Source organism: Meles meles, chromosome 6 (assembly GCF_922984935.1).
Source record: "Meles meles chromosome 6, mMelMel3.1 paternal haplotype, whole genome shotgun sequence".
NCBI lineage: Eukaryota > Metazoa > Chordata > Mammalia > Carnivora > Mustelidae > Meles > Meles meles.
In genome coordinates this window covers 21,867,249-21,879,560 of record NC_060071.1, presented here as the reverse complement: position 1 = coordinate 21,879,560, position 12,312 = coordinate 21,867,249, and positions in this window count along the sequence as shown.

The window sequence follows — 12,312 nt, the reverse complement described above, 5'->3', positions numbered from 1 at the left end:
GGGGCTCAGGCTTGGAAATCTGGGAGCCAGCATATGTTCCTTCTTCCTTTCATGGTCAAAGCCACTGAATCCAGCCACTAGTCCTTTCACAATGTGGTCAGCATCCAACCACGGTCACACACATATGTGTGTCCCCACTCTGCTCTCCTCCATCCCTTGGCCTACAAGCTGTCCCGCCCATCCCTCCATCTCAAGACCTTGGGTTTGCCCTTCCCTCGGCCTGGAAACTCTTCCCCAGCTATCTGCTACGTCCTATTAACTCACCTTTTCCAGATGTTGATTTAAATGTCCCCTGTTCAAGAAGGCCTTCCTGGCCAACCCTTTGAAAACTGCAAACCAACCCCTCCACTTGGGGATCCCCTTCCTTTCATCATTGTTATCTCTTTTTCTCTGTAGCCACCAGACACACGTGCTTGGGGGTCCACGGTCCCTCACCCAATTAAAATACAAGCTCGGGAGTGAAGGCAGGACTTCATCTTCATCTTTTCCACTGCCCTCTCTGCAGCCACGCCTGGGAGCAAATTCATGGGGGAATGCCCCTTTCCCATCGACCGATGCCAGGCAGAGGGACAGGAGGGTGACGATGGCAAGGAAGAGTAGGACCCAGCACCTGACAAGGCATTGAGAGCGGCTTGCTGCGGCTCCTGTGGGTTCGAGAGGCGCTGATGGAAGCCTGAGGGTCTGAGGCACCGTCCCCATGGGCAGGGCAGTGGAAAGCCCCCGGCTGAGGGTCAGAGCTGAGTTCACTGATGCTGTGAAGGGTCATCCAGCAAAGGGCCTTGGAGCCGACGAGGCACTGAGGTGGGGGACCCAGTGCAGCTGGAGGCCTGGAACCCAGAGCCAGGCTCTCACTTCTGCCCTGGCAGACCTGGGCCACACATGGATGAGACAGGACAGGCCTGAGGCCCACGTGTGCACCAGGAACTCCCGGCTGCCGGACCCCGCCTCGCAATGGCGGGTGCCCCGGTGCCCTGCGGCAACCCCAGCCTCACATGCATCCGGGACGAGCCAGCTCTTATTCACGCTGCACCCACCGTCCTGCACCCAGCCCGTGGATGGCAACTAGGCAGTTTTCCGTGCTCTTGGACCCATCTGGGAACAGAGGGGGCAGGCCTGGGCCTGGACCTAGAGCAGTGGGTGTCAAGGAACCCCCAGAGGCTAGCTTCGCACCTGCGTGGGCCTGATGGCTCCAGGAAGCCAAGGGGATTACCTGGTGGTTTGGCACAGTGGACCCCCAAAAACGTGAGGATGCAGATACCCTGCCAGGGGATCCCAACCCTGGAATCCCCAAAGCTGCCAGGCTGAGAGGCCCTCTCCATTTCCGGAGGGGTCCCAGCTCCCCTTGGAGGGGGACTGGATAAGAATGGCTGAGGGGGGTCTTGGCTGCCCCTCTGACCAGCGCTGACCTCCTCCAGGGTAGCCTGCATCCTCGTCCTCTCAGAAAGGCAGTGAGGGGGATCTTGGATTCTGCCAGGGACACACAGGGTGCCTGGGGCCAGGAGGAGGCCAGGCCTCCCCAGGCACGGTCTCCAGGGACAACCTCACTGAGAACACAGCCCCACCCGGTGGGCGGATCAAAGAGAGCTGTGTGGGCGAGTCCAGTCCGCAGCAGGACCAGCCCAGCGCTTCCCGGCCTGGGTGCCCCTCGACCGCCCACTGGGTGCCTGAGGCTGCCCGGGCAGGAGGGGAAAGGGGCCCTGTGGTGAGGTCCGCCCTCCTGCTCTGCAGCTCCGGGGACTTGGCCTCCTGCCTGGTCCCTCCAGGGCCTGGGGTCCTGCTCCAAAGTCAGTCCTCCAGTGACAGCGGCCCCTGATGTCACACGGCAGCCCCGAGGGGAAGGGGGCCCAAGGAACCTGGTGCTGAACCCTGGGGAAGAGGGGGAGGTACCTTTCTGGACGGAACCCAGGAGCTGAGGGGGGGGGGTGCAGGAAGACCTGGCTCCAGGGCATTCCTGGATGGCAGACAGGCACCTCCCTGGGGAGGGGGACAACAGCGCCCAGCACGTCCCTGGAATGAGTGCTGACCTCGAGCCTGGGAGTATGCTGTGGGGTCGGAACCTCCACAGAGCTGGCCCGCTGTCATGACTCCCACAGGTCACTCTGCACACAAATGCCGAGCACTGGCTTTGCGTGGGAGGTGACTCCCTTCCTCTTGGGACATCTGTCAGGAAAGCTCATGTTTGGTCTACTCTGTCCCCTTGCAGCCCCACCCCCTGATGCTTGGTTGCTGGGGAGACTAGCTTGCGTGTGAGGACCAGGCTCGCACCGTGTCTGGGGGGGAGGGAGGAAGCATGGAAAACACCACAATTAGGCCCCACCCTTAGCACGGTGTGTTTCGTGATGGGAACCTGTCCAGACAAAGGCCTTATCCGAGATATCTGGCAAATTACTGGGTAGCCCTCTGAATGGAGCCTAAGCACAGAAGTGCGTGTAGCAGGCACCTTATTAGACTAATTACGGGCTGACTCCTTGGCCCGCCGACACTGTGGAAAACGTAAAATAAACTCAGGGTTGGCCTGAAAAGCCAACGTGGTGTTTTCCTTGGGGGGAGCGCTTGCCAAAGGTCCTCTGGCTGAGGCCCAGGAGGAAAAGCTGGCAGAAATGATGGGCTGGAGGACCCCATAAAAGAGTTGAGGGAGACCCTGTAGACCCCATATCAACCTACAAACTCTGCACAACTCCACCCTACCCCCACCCCCCAGCAACTCCCTTATCTGTAAAGCTCAACCCTCCGTGCAGACCGTGTGCCGGGAATTCCTGGCCACGGGGTTTGGTTGATAAAGGTAACGTTACTGATAAAATTGGCTTTGTGCTGTACACAGATTAGCTCATTTAATCCTCGGAGCAAAGCCATCCTCTTTTCACAGGTGGGGAAACTGAGGCCCAGAGATGTTAAGGGGCTTCCTAACAACTTCCAGAGCTGGAAACCAAGAAGCAACCCCAGCCCAAAAGGGCAAGCAGGCCCAGGAACTTCCCAGAACAGACAAGCCTGGAGGATGTGGCATGCTGGGGAGACCAGCACCCTTCCCTGAGGGCCAGGCCCCCCCAGGCTCCTAGCCAGCACAGCAAGTCACTGGGAGGGAGGAGGCCAGGCCCCAGTCCCAGTGTGTCAGAATGCGGGGTGGGCTGCGGGTGGGCCGGCTGCTAGGGGCTCCAGGTCAGGGAATCACTCGGCACACAGCGCGCCACTGCCCGACCCGAACGTGCCAGCCCCAACCTCCCTCAACACCCTCTTCCACCCCCGCCAGTTTGCCAAATTCAAGCTGCTGGGGAGATGACCCCTGGGGCTGTCCCCTGCAGCAGAGTCAAAGGAAAAGTAAGGACATGAAGAAAGAGAGTGCCCACTGGGCCCATGGGAGCCAGGAAGGGCCCCTGCACCACCTTCTCCCCCAAGCCTTCCATGACCAGCCAAGATTCTGCCTGTCGCTCTGCACACGAGGCCCGTCACATCCAGTCACCTGGCCCACCTCCCTTCCCAGTGCACGATGCCACACTCATAGGCCCGGCTGGCTCAGAACCTCCAGGGCCCAACTTACCCGTCGAGGCCTTCAAAGCTTGGAGGATAGGGACAGGGTCTCATCCACACCCCCAGCAGGGCCCAGGGAGGCTGAGACAGAGCCAAACACCCAGGACACAGGGCCCCTCCCTTGGGGTCCCCAGGAGTCACCCAGAAACTCCAAGTGCTTCCCCGAGGTTCCTGAATCTCCTGCAACCCTGACCCCCACAGGCCTGAGGTCTTTTATGAAAACGAGGAGACACATCAAGTTCTACATTGGACCGAAGGGGCTCACTGGGCCTTACCTACCTCCTCTCATTCCTTCTCTTTTCGTTCAGTGAAAAGAGCAAAAGAGCACAGCCTTGCTCCGTGGGGAGTGTCCTCAGAGTATACTCAGGACTTACAGCAGCAGCAGGCTGGGGAAGAAGCCCGGCCCTCCCCAGACTTCCGGCATCAGAAACTCCCGGGGTGAGGGCAGCTCCAGTGTGAGCCCTTCTGGCTCACAGCCTCCCTCTTCCACCCTCAGACATGACCGTCCCGTGGATTCCCTCCATCTGTTCCTCCTGAACCCCAAAGTGTTTTTCTAGGGAAATACCTCCGCCGGGCTCCTCCCAGGTTGTCTTGTCTGAAAACCACACCCTGGCTGATGCCTGGAACTCCTCATCTGTCTAAATGCCCCTCTCACCGGTGGCAGGACAGGGGCTGAGGGAGGCCTGGGGGTTGGACCCCCTCCTCAGCCCACAGGCTGGAAGCCCCTGTGGCATGGACGTCACCTTCCAGTGAGGCCAGGGCTTACAGATCTGCCTCAGTGTCTGGTCTCCTTTCTTTAAACATGGTCCCCAGCATCTGAGCAAGGGAAGAATAGGACATGGTGCAAGCCCAGCTTGCCTGAGAGAAAAAGCAGAAAGGAAGTCCAGAGGTGGGGGTGACTTTCACAGAAAGGTGCCTGGACCTGTACCCCAAGAAGCCCCCAGAGCCTGCCAGGGCACCCTGTCCCTCTACTGTCCCAGTTCCCAGGATCTGTGCTGATGGGATGCCCTTTCATGGCCCCATCCTGACCCTGCCCAGTGGAGGGAGGTGTGCTTACCACCCCAGGTTGCAAGTGTGAGCTGAGTTACACAGGGTGTAGGACCCCCCCAGGGGCTGCCTCAGCCCACCCTCCAAATCTCAGGGCTGGAACTCTGCACCTCATTCCTTGGCACACCACCTCACCCATCCTCTCTGCATCTCTGTATTGGGCCAAACCAGCCATTGAAGGGCCCCGCCATTCCCCCACATCAGCCAAGCCCTCCGCCCCTCCAACCCACAGACCAGGGTCCTTCCTCTCCTCCAGGGCCAAGTTCACACATCTCCTTGTCTTGCTCTTTGGAGTAGCACCCCATGCTGCCCCTTAAGGGCAGATCGGTTTCTCCCTTGCATTTGTACTCTATCTGCCTGCCATCCTAGTTCCTGCCTTCGTTCTGGGCACATGGGGGGTTCATGAGTCAGAGAGACCCCGGTTCCAACCTCAGTCCTGCTCCTTATGATCTGAGTGGTACCGGCCAAGTGAGTCTGCGAGCCCCAGTTTTCTCACCTATAAAATGGTTCTTCCCAACACCTTCCTTATTCATTTGGGCACTCGGCGAGTATGTAGTTGGCACCTGGTAATGTATGAAACACTGCCTCGGACAGCCAGGAGGTATCTAGGGTGTCATTCTGATTGAGGTCACAATGAACATCAGCAAAAAGAGACAAGAATGGCCAGACAGCGGGAAAAGGAAAAGAAGATACAGTGACTACCAGGACAGGGGCCTCGCTCGGACCAGGTGGTCAGGGGCACCTGCCCAGGAGAGGAAAGAGGCGAAGGAGATGGTGGGCGTAGGAGAAGGAAGCGTCCAGCAGCACAGAGGAGCTGGCAGTCTCTAGACGGCAGCCCCTCCATGATTCCAGGGACAGATGGGAGGCCGGAGAGCCTGGATGGTGGGGGAGGGGAAGCGGGGGACAGATGGCCAGAGAGGGCAGCCGGACCCGTGTGCAGAGCTAGGGGTTCATTCTGAGGGTGATGGGAACACATCCATGGGGTTAAGCAGGGGTCACACTTTTAAATGGTCTCTCGGGCTGCGGTGGAGATAGCTTTAGGACCGACCACAATAGACAAGACCACTTGGGGCCAAGGCTGCGACAGGGCAGCCCTGCTCACTCTGGGGACCCTCCTGGGTGCCTGTGTCAAAGGAGTGAAAGGAATTCTCTAAAACCCCAGAGCTCATCACCTCACTCCAATGCAACTGGAGATTTGTTTTAGATCTTCAAAGGGTCCATTTTGTCAATAAAACTCAGAGCTTATGGTATTTAAATTTTCTTAAGTTAATATTCAGTTTATCAAAGTCCCAGATAGAAAGGCCTAGTTCTTCCTTAAGCCTTTAAATTCTTCTACTAAACATCTTATTTTGCACATAAAAATAGCAAAATTGAACCATCACTTTGTGGAGGCAGAGTTTTGATTTATGCTTGGCCCACCCACATGTTTTGTTAATTATACTCTTTTAAGCATATTAAGCTACAGTTGTACATTTAATTTTATTCAATTTTTAGTAATCCAGTTGTGTCAATGAAAAAAAACCCTTCCCGAGTCTTTAAATACTGTTTCATAAATCTAATACATTAAAATATAGTGACTCACATTCTCTAAGTATTCCAATACCATATAAGAACTTAGATTTCTAGTTAAATATCTCAAGCCTAAATTAATGACTCAGTTATGGCTTTAAATTCTAATTAGACAGCTGGCCTATGACTCTACCAGTCCAGATTATCTTCAACAGGACAAATGCTGAGAAGACCGAAAGCGTATGTTTAAACAACGTTAAAATTGTGGGTTTCCTTCTCGTAGACATTTGGATAGACACTTCTACAGTGTTTTCATCCAAAATAATACCAGAGTTACCTTTCCAAGGAATGTCAGGCTGTGTTCTTGGCCGGTAGAGCTTTTACTCTCGGCAGAGGCCCTGCCTGGTGCCCACCTGCCCACCAGGCTGTACTTGGTACATGGTGGCTCCGCCCATCCCTTCTCCAACTTAGCAGAGGGCCTGTCTTGGCAATCAAGTCCCTGGACATCGGTTACCTGTCCCTTAACTCCTGTCTCTATTCACAGATGTTGGCTCTCCCCATCCTCCTGTCTCTACACTTATATCCAACTAGTCTATGTATTGCTTCCTTCAGTCTTGGATTCTTTGCCAGGTCTTCCTATATGTTAGCAGTTATTTATTCATTTACTTTTTTAAAAAAGATTTCATTTATTTATTTTGTCAGAGAGAAAGAGAGAGAGAAAGCACAAGCAGGCAGAGTGGGAGGCAGGCTCCTCGCTGAGCAAGGAGCCAGATGTGGGACTCGATCCCAGGACCCTGGGATCATGACCTGAGCCGAAGGCAGAGGCTTAACCACTGAGCCACCCAGGGGTCCCTATTTATTTACTTTTTAAGCAGGGTCAAGGCCAAGAGCAGAGCCCAGCGTGGGACTTGAACTCTCAATCCTGAGATCAAGACCTGAGCTGAAATCAAGAGCCGGACGCCTAACCGACTGAGCCATCCAGGCACCCCTGTTGGCAGGTACTGACCCTGGCCGCTCGGTAATGTTGTCCTCTGTGCCCTGGCCTTCTTTCCCTAGCTAGACCATCTTAGACTGTGCTGTTTGGTGGCCCCAGCCCACCCCAGGTGGGTGTCCAGCAGCATGGAGCAGCACAGACAGCAGTGCCCCTCCCCCATGGACCCGGAGTTCCAATCTGTGTCGGGGAGCAAGTCCCAGCCATGGGCGCCCCCCAGAACCAGCCTCCCCACAACAACCCTCCCACCCCCCACCCCACTGTGTTCAGAGACGGACAAGAATGAGTGTTGGTGAGGATGTGAAGTAACTGGAAATGTAAAGTGGTACAGATGGAAAACAGTCTGGCAGTTCCTCAAATGGTTAAATACAGAGTTACCATGTGACCCAGCAATCCTACTCCTCAGTGGAGACCCAAAAGAAATGGACATCTGTCCACAGAAAAACATGTACGTGAATGCTTGGAGAAACATCACTCATGATAGTCCTAGCATAGAAAGAACCCAAATGTCCATCAGCTGATGAACGGATTAAAAAAAGCACTTTATCCACTGAGTGGATTATTATTCGGCCATGAAAAGGAAGGAAGTCCTGATCCACCTTATAACATGGGTGAGCTTTGAAAAGATTATGTTAAGTGAAAGAAACCAGACACAAAAGGCCATATATTATACATCTTCATTTGCATGAAATATTCAGAACAGGCAAATCTGTAGACACAGAAGATTCGCATGCCTTAGGGCTGGGGGCGGGGCAGGAAGGAGAATAGCAGGGTGAAAGTAAAGGGTATGTTTTAAGGTGGTGAAAATGTTCTAAAATTGACTGGGAAGATGGTTGCATTTCCGAATAATACCAAAATCTATCGAATTGTATCCATGGAATGGGTGAATTCTATGATCTATCAATTCTATCTCAATAAAGCTGTCATAGCAAAAATAAAATGTGTGCCCAGAGAAATCTTCTTCTATCCTCTCTGCCTATGTCCACAGGACTTCTTTTTGCAAAAGTAGGTGGCGTGCGTGTGTGTGTGTGTGTGTGTGTGTGTGTGTGTGTGTACACGCACTGGCAGGAACACCCATGCCTGCCGGTTACTCCATCTGTGTCCTGGTGATTCACGGCGGGGAGGTTCCTGGATCCAAGTGCACGTGAGCACTTGTTGGTGGTGGGGGAAGAGGAAGGCTGCCGGGCTCGCCCTCAGGCTGGGGCGCTGCTCCCTGCCGCCTCCGGCTTCTCGCCTGTAAACCGGCTGTGGTGGGAGTCAGGCAAGTTGATACCGGTCAAAGACGTACAACAGTGTCTGGGCCATAATGACCATGATTTAAGTGGGAACTCTGATTATGATTACCCTCACCTTCAAGGCCAAGCAAACCCATGTCTGGCTGGGAAGCCCTGCCTGCCGCCTGGCACGGTGCCCCCTCTTTCGTCTTGGGGAGAAGCCGCTGCGGAGCACAGCGGGGTGGAGTACCGTAAAGGAGGAAGACAAGTAGGGCTGTGAGTGAGGGCCGTGGGAGAGAGGAACAGAGGGTGCGTGGAAGGGGGTGTGGTGACAGCCTAGGAAGCACAGGCCGCCGCTGGAGCGATTCTGGGAGGGGCCGAGAGTGGCAGGGGGCAGGTATGCGCCTCGCCGGAGGAGTGTTTGTACAGAGAGTAGCACAGTGTGAGGCACAGACCTTGATATCTGGATCCAAAATGCCAAAGGTCCGGGGCAGGGCTCACTTGATGTACACCAGATTCTGCCATGAAGCCCTTGTGATTCCAGCAAGGTGGGGGCTGGCAGGAAGGTGGAGGCGAGGCAGAGTTCTGGGAGATGGAGGTGCCAAGTCAGGTGCGGTTCTGTGAGAGTGGGAAGGGAAGTCATGTTCAGGTTCTGATCAAAAAATTATCCACGCGTCTGCCTCTAGACTTGTAAGGCTCCTGCAGGGTCTGGGAGTGGACATAAGTTGTACATGGCCTGTCAGTTGTGGCTGCTGTCTTAGTCCAGGCAAGACAGAATGGGATCTGGAGCCCCAGGGCAGCCGTGGAGGTGCTGAAAAGCCTTCAGAGAAGTATTTACTTTGATGATGGGGCCAACAGAGTCGGCATCTATCCATCTCCATGGGCAGCAGGGTCTAACTGGATCCTGGGCATGTCTCCAGAGTTGTTAAGTCTGTTAAATCTATGTCTGGGGCAGAGAACTTCCAGAAGTTTCAGGAGGGCAGGGGGAGGGTGGTGAGAGGGGCAATAGAGGAAACGCGTGGTTCCCCAGATGGGGCTCGTGGCCCAGTTCCCTCCTGACCCATGTGTGGGATCCGTGCAGAGCCCACACTGTTAAATAACATGAGCAGACTCCTCACTGAATTTCCAGAAGGGCAACTACCCAAGCCACTCTGCTTTCTGGCCCTTATATGGGTTCTCCCCAAGATATCCTTGGGGGTCCTCCGGACACTATGGCCCCAACAACTCCAGAACATGGAGGAAGGATCCCCATGGAATGAAGCAGAACAGCAGTGGCCCCCAAGGACAGGCATGAGGGGCCAGAAGAGACAGACTTGGGACACCACTGTAGACCTTTCCAATAAGTGAAGGACCACAAATATGTGGTCATGGACCAGAGAAACCAGGGTATTATGGTTACGGAATGGGGGACAGGGGAGAAGGCTGGGCCACTGGCCTCATGGGTGCAGCCTAGCAAGTCCTGGAGAGGGCTCCAGGCTCAGCCCATCACTCACTGTGGCCACCACCCAAACGTGGCCTGCAGAACCTCAGTGGGCCTTCTGTAAAGGAGGATGGAGTCTCCTCTCCCTCTCCCTGGAGATCAGCAGCAGCCTTAGATGAACTCATGCAAGTAAAAAGCACCTTAAAATTACAAAGTGCAAAGAAGAAAGCAAGTGATGATTATTGTCATTATTCCCTGAGACTACGACATCATTTTTCTATCGCGTAAGTGGTGTGCGTGCATGTGTGTCCCATGTGCGTGCGGATGTGTCCCAGAGTGGCTTCAACACAGCCTCAGAACCAGAGGGCTGAAAGGCATGTGGGGGCTAGAAATACAAACTGTAGCAGCCAAGGGCAGCATCTGGGAGTCCTTGGGCCGTCCTTGGGCGGGAACGGAGCGCAGAAGGCGAAAGGGGCTTCCTCCCGCGCCAAGGGCAGCCTGGCCCTGGTCTGGAAGTGCGCAGATAGTTCGAGGGAGGACAGGGGCACTCCCGGGGACACGAGATGCAGCCAGAGGATGCAGACGTAGGTGTAGCGGCAGTGGGTGCCTGCGTGAACGTCTGGTGTGGGAGGACCCACGGGTGTGGCGGGAGCCTGAGACAGAACACGGGAACGCCGTCTCCCGTGGAGCTGAGTGGAGCCGTGAAGGAAAACAGAGCCTTGAGAAGGGTGCGCGGTGACGGCCGGGGCTGGTTTAGAGGGAGAGACCCGAGGGGAGCACAGCAGCCTCGGTGAAGGAGCCCTGACTCTAGCCCTGCTGTCACACGTGCTGTTTCACGCCTGTCAGTCCACACAGGAATCCCCAACCTCCCTGGCTTCTGTAAAAAACCCTCTCACGGAGCAGTTCTTGAATGTCGGGAATTTACTGGAGCCTTAGGAAGCAAGGAGGGCTTCCCCGCCCGGCCCTTCTCTCCTCCCTCCTTTCCACCCCATCTCTCATTCCCTCTCCCTGAATGTTTCTAGGAGCCCCTGAAGGCCTGGACCCTCCAGTGACCCACAGCCTCACCCCACAGCCTCACCCAGACAGAGCCCTGCCCACAGCCCCGCCCACAGCCCCGCCCACAGCTTCACTGACGGCTCCGCCCACAGTCCACGAAGCTCCGTCCACAGCCCCCACAGGCTCCGCAGCCTCGCCCACAACTCCGCCCACAGACCTCTAAGCCCCGCCCACAGCCCCCGAACCGGCTCCACAGCCCGGCCCTTAGCCTCCCTCACAGCTCAGCCCACAGTCCCCCACAGCTCCACCTATAACCCCACCCGGCAACCTCTCAGAGTCCCCCACAGGCCCACACACAGCCCCACCCCACAGCACCCCCCACAACCCTCCACCTGGCAAAGGAAGCTCATGCAGTGGAGACTCTGTCATCCCTTCCTGCTTGGGCAGCCTAGTAAGGGTGAGGACAAGGTGCTTCCCGCTGAAGGGGGTATGGGCACTGCCTGGGGACAGGGATGCTAGGGCAGGCTGGAAAAGGACAGGACTGTCTTAGAGGATGTATGAGATTTGAGTATAGAACTCTGTTCCAGCTCAGGGAGCAGACCAGGAGATAAGAGGGAAGGTAAATAGGAGTATAATCCAGGACAGAAAAAGTGAACATAGAGATAAGAGATACAGGAAGTTGACTCTCTGAGTCTACCTTCCACTAATATGAAACAAAAAAGGAGAGGCGAGGAAGGGAGGAAAATTAGCAGTAAAAACATTGAAGAAAACACTTCCAGTTCTAGAGAGACACATGGGATGGAGGATGAAGGAAAAAATGACCTGCCCTTACAAATACTGGTTTGAAAGTGCAAAACAACACGGAGTAAGAAAAACTTGAGAGACTTCAAAAATGGTAAAAGTAAAATGTTTGCTGCAAAGAACTGAGATTCACAGTGGCTCAGACTTCCTATCAGTACCAATGGACATAAAAAGACACAACAGACACATGAAAACGTGCTCCACATCACTCGGCATCAGAAAAATACAAATCAAAACCACAGTGAGACCCCACCTCACACCAGTCAGAATGGCTAAAATTAATAAGTCAGGAAATGACAGATGCTGGTGAGGAGACAGGGAAAGGGGAACCCTCCTCCACTGTTGGTGGGAATGCAAGCTGGTGCAACCACTCTGGAAAACAGCATGGAGGTTCCTCAAAAAGTTGAAAATAGAGCTACATTATGACCCAGCAATTGCACTACTGGGTATTTACCCTAAAGATACAAACATAGTGATCTGGAGGGGCATGTGCACCTGAATGTTTATAGCAGCAATATCCACAATAGCCAAACTATGGAAAGAACCTAGATGTCCATCAACAGATGAATGGATAAAGAAGAGGTGGTATATATACACAATGGAATACTATGCAGCCATCAAAAGAAATGAAATCTTGCCATTTGCGACGATGTGGATGCAACTAGAGGGTATCATGCTTAGCCGAATAAGTCAATCGGAGAAAGACAACTATCATATGATCTCCCTGATATGAGGAAGTGGAGATGCAACATGGGGGGTTTGGGGGGGTAGGAAAAGAATAAATGAAACAAGATGGGATCAGGAGGGAG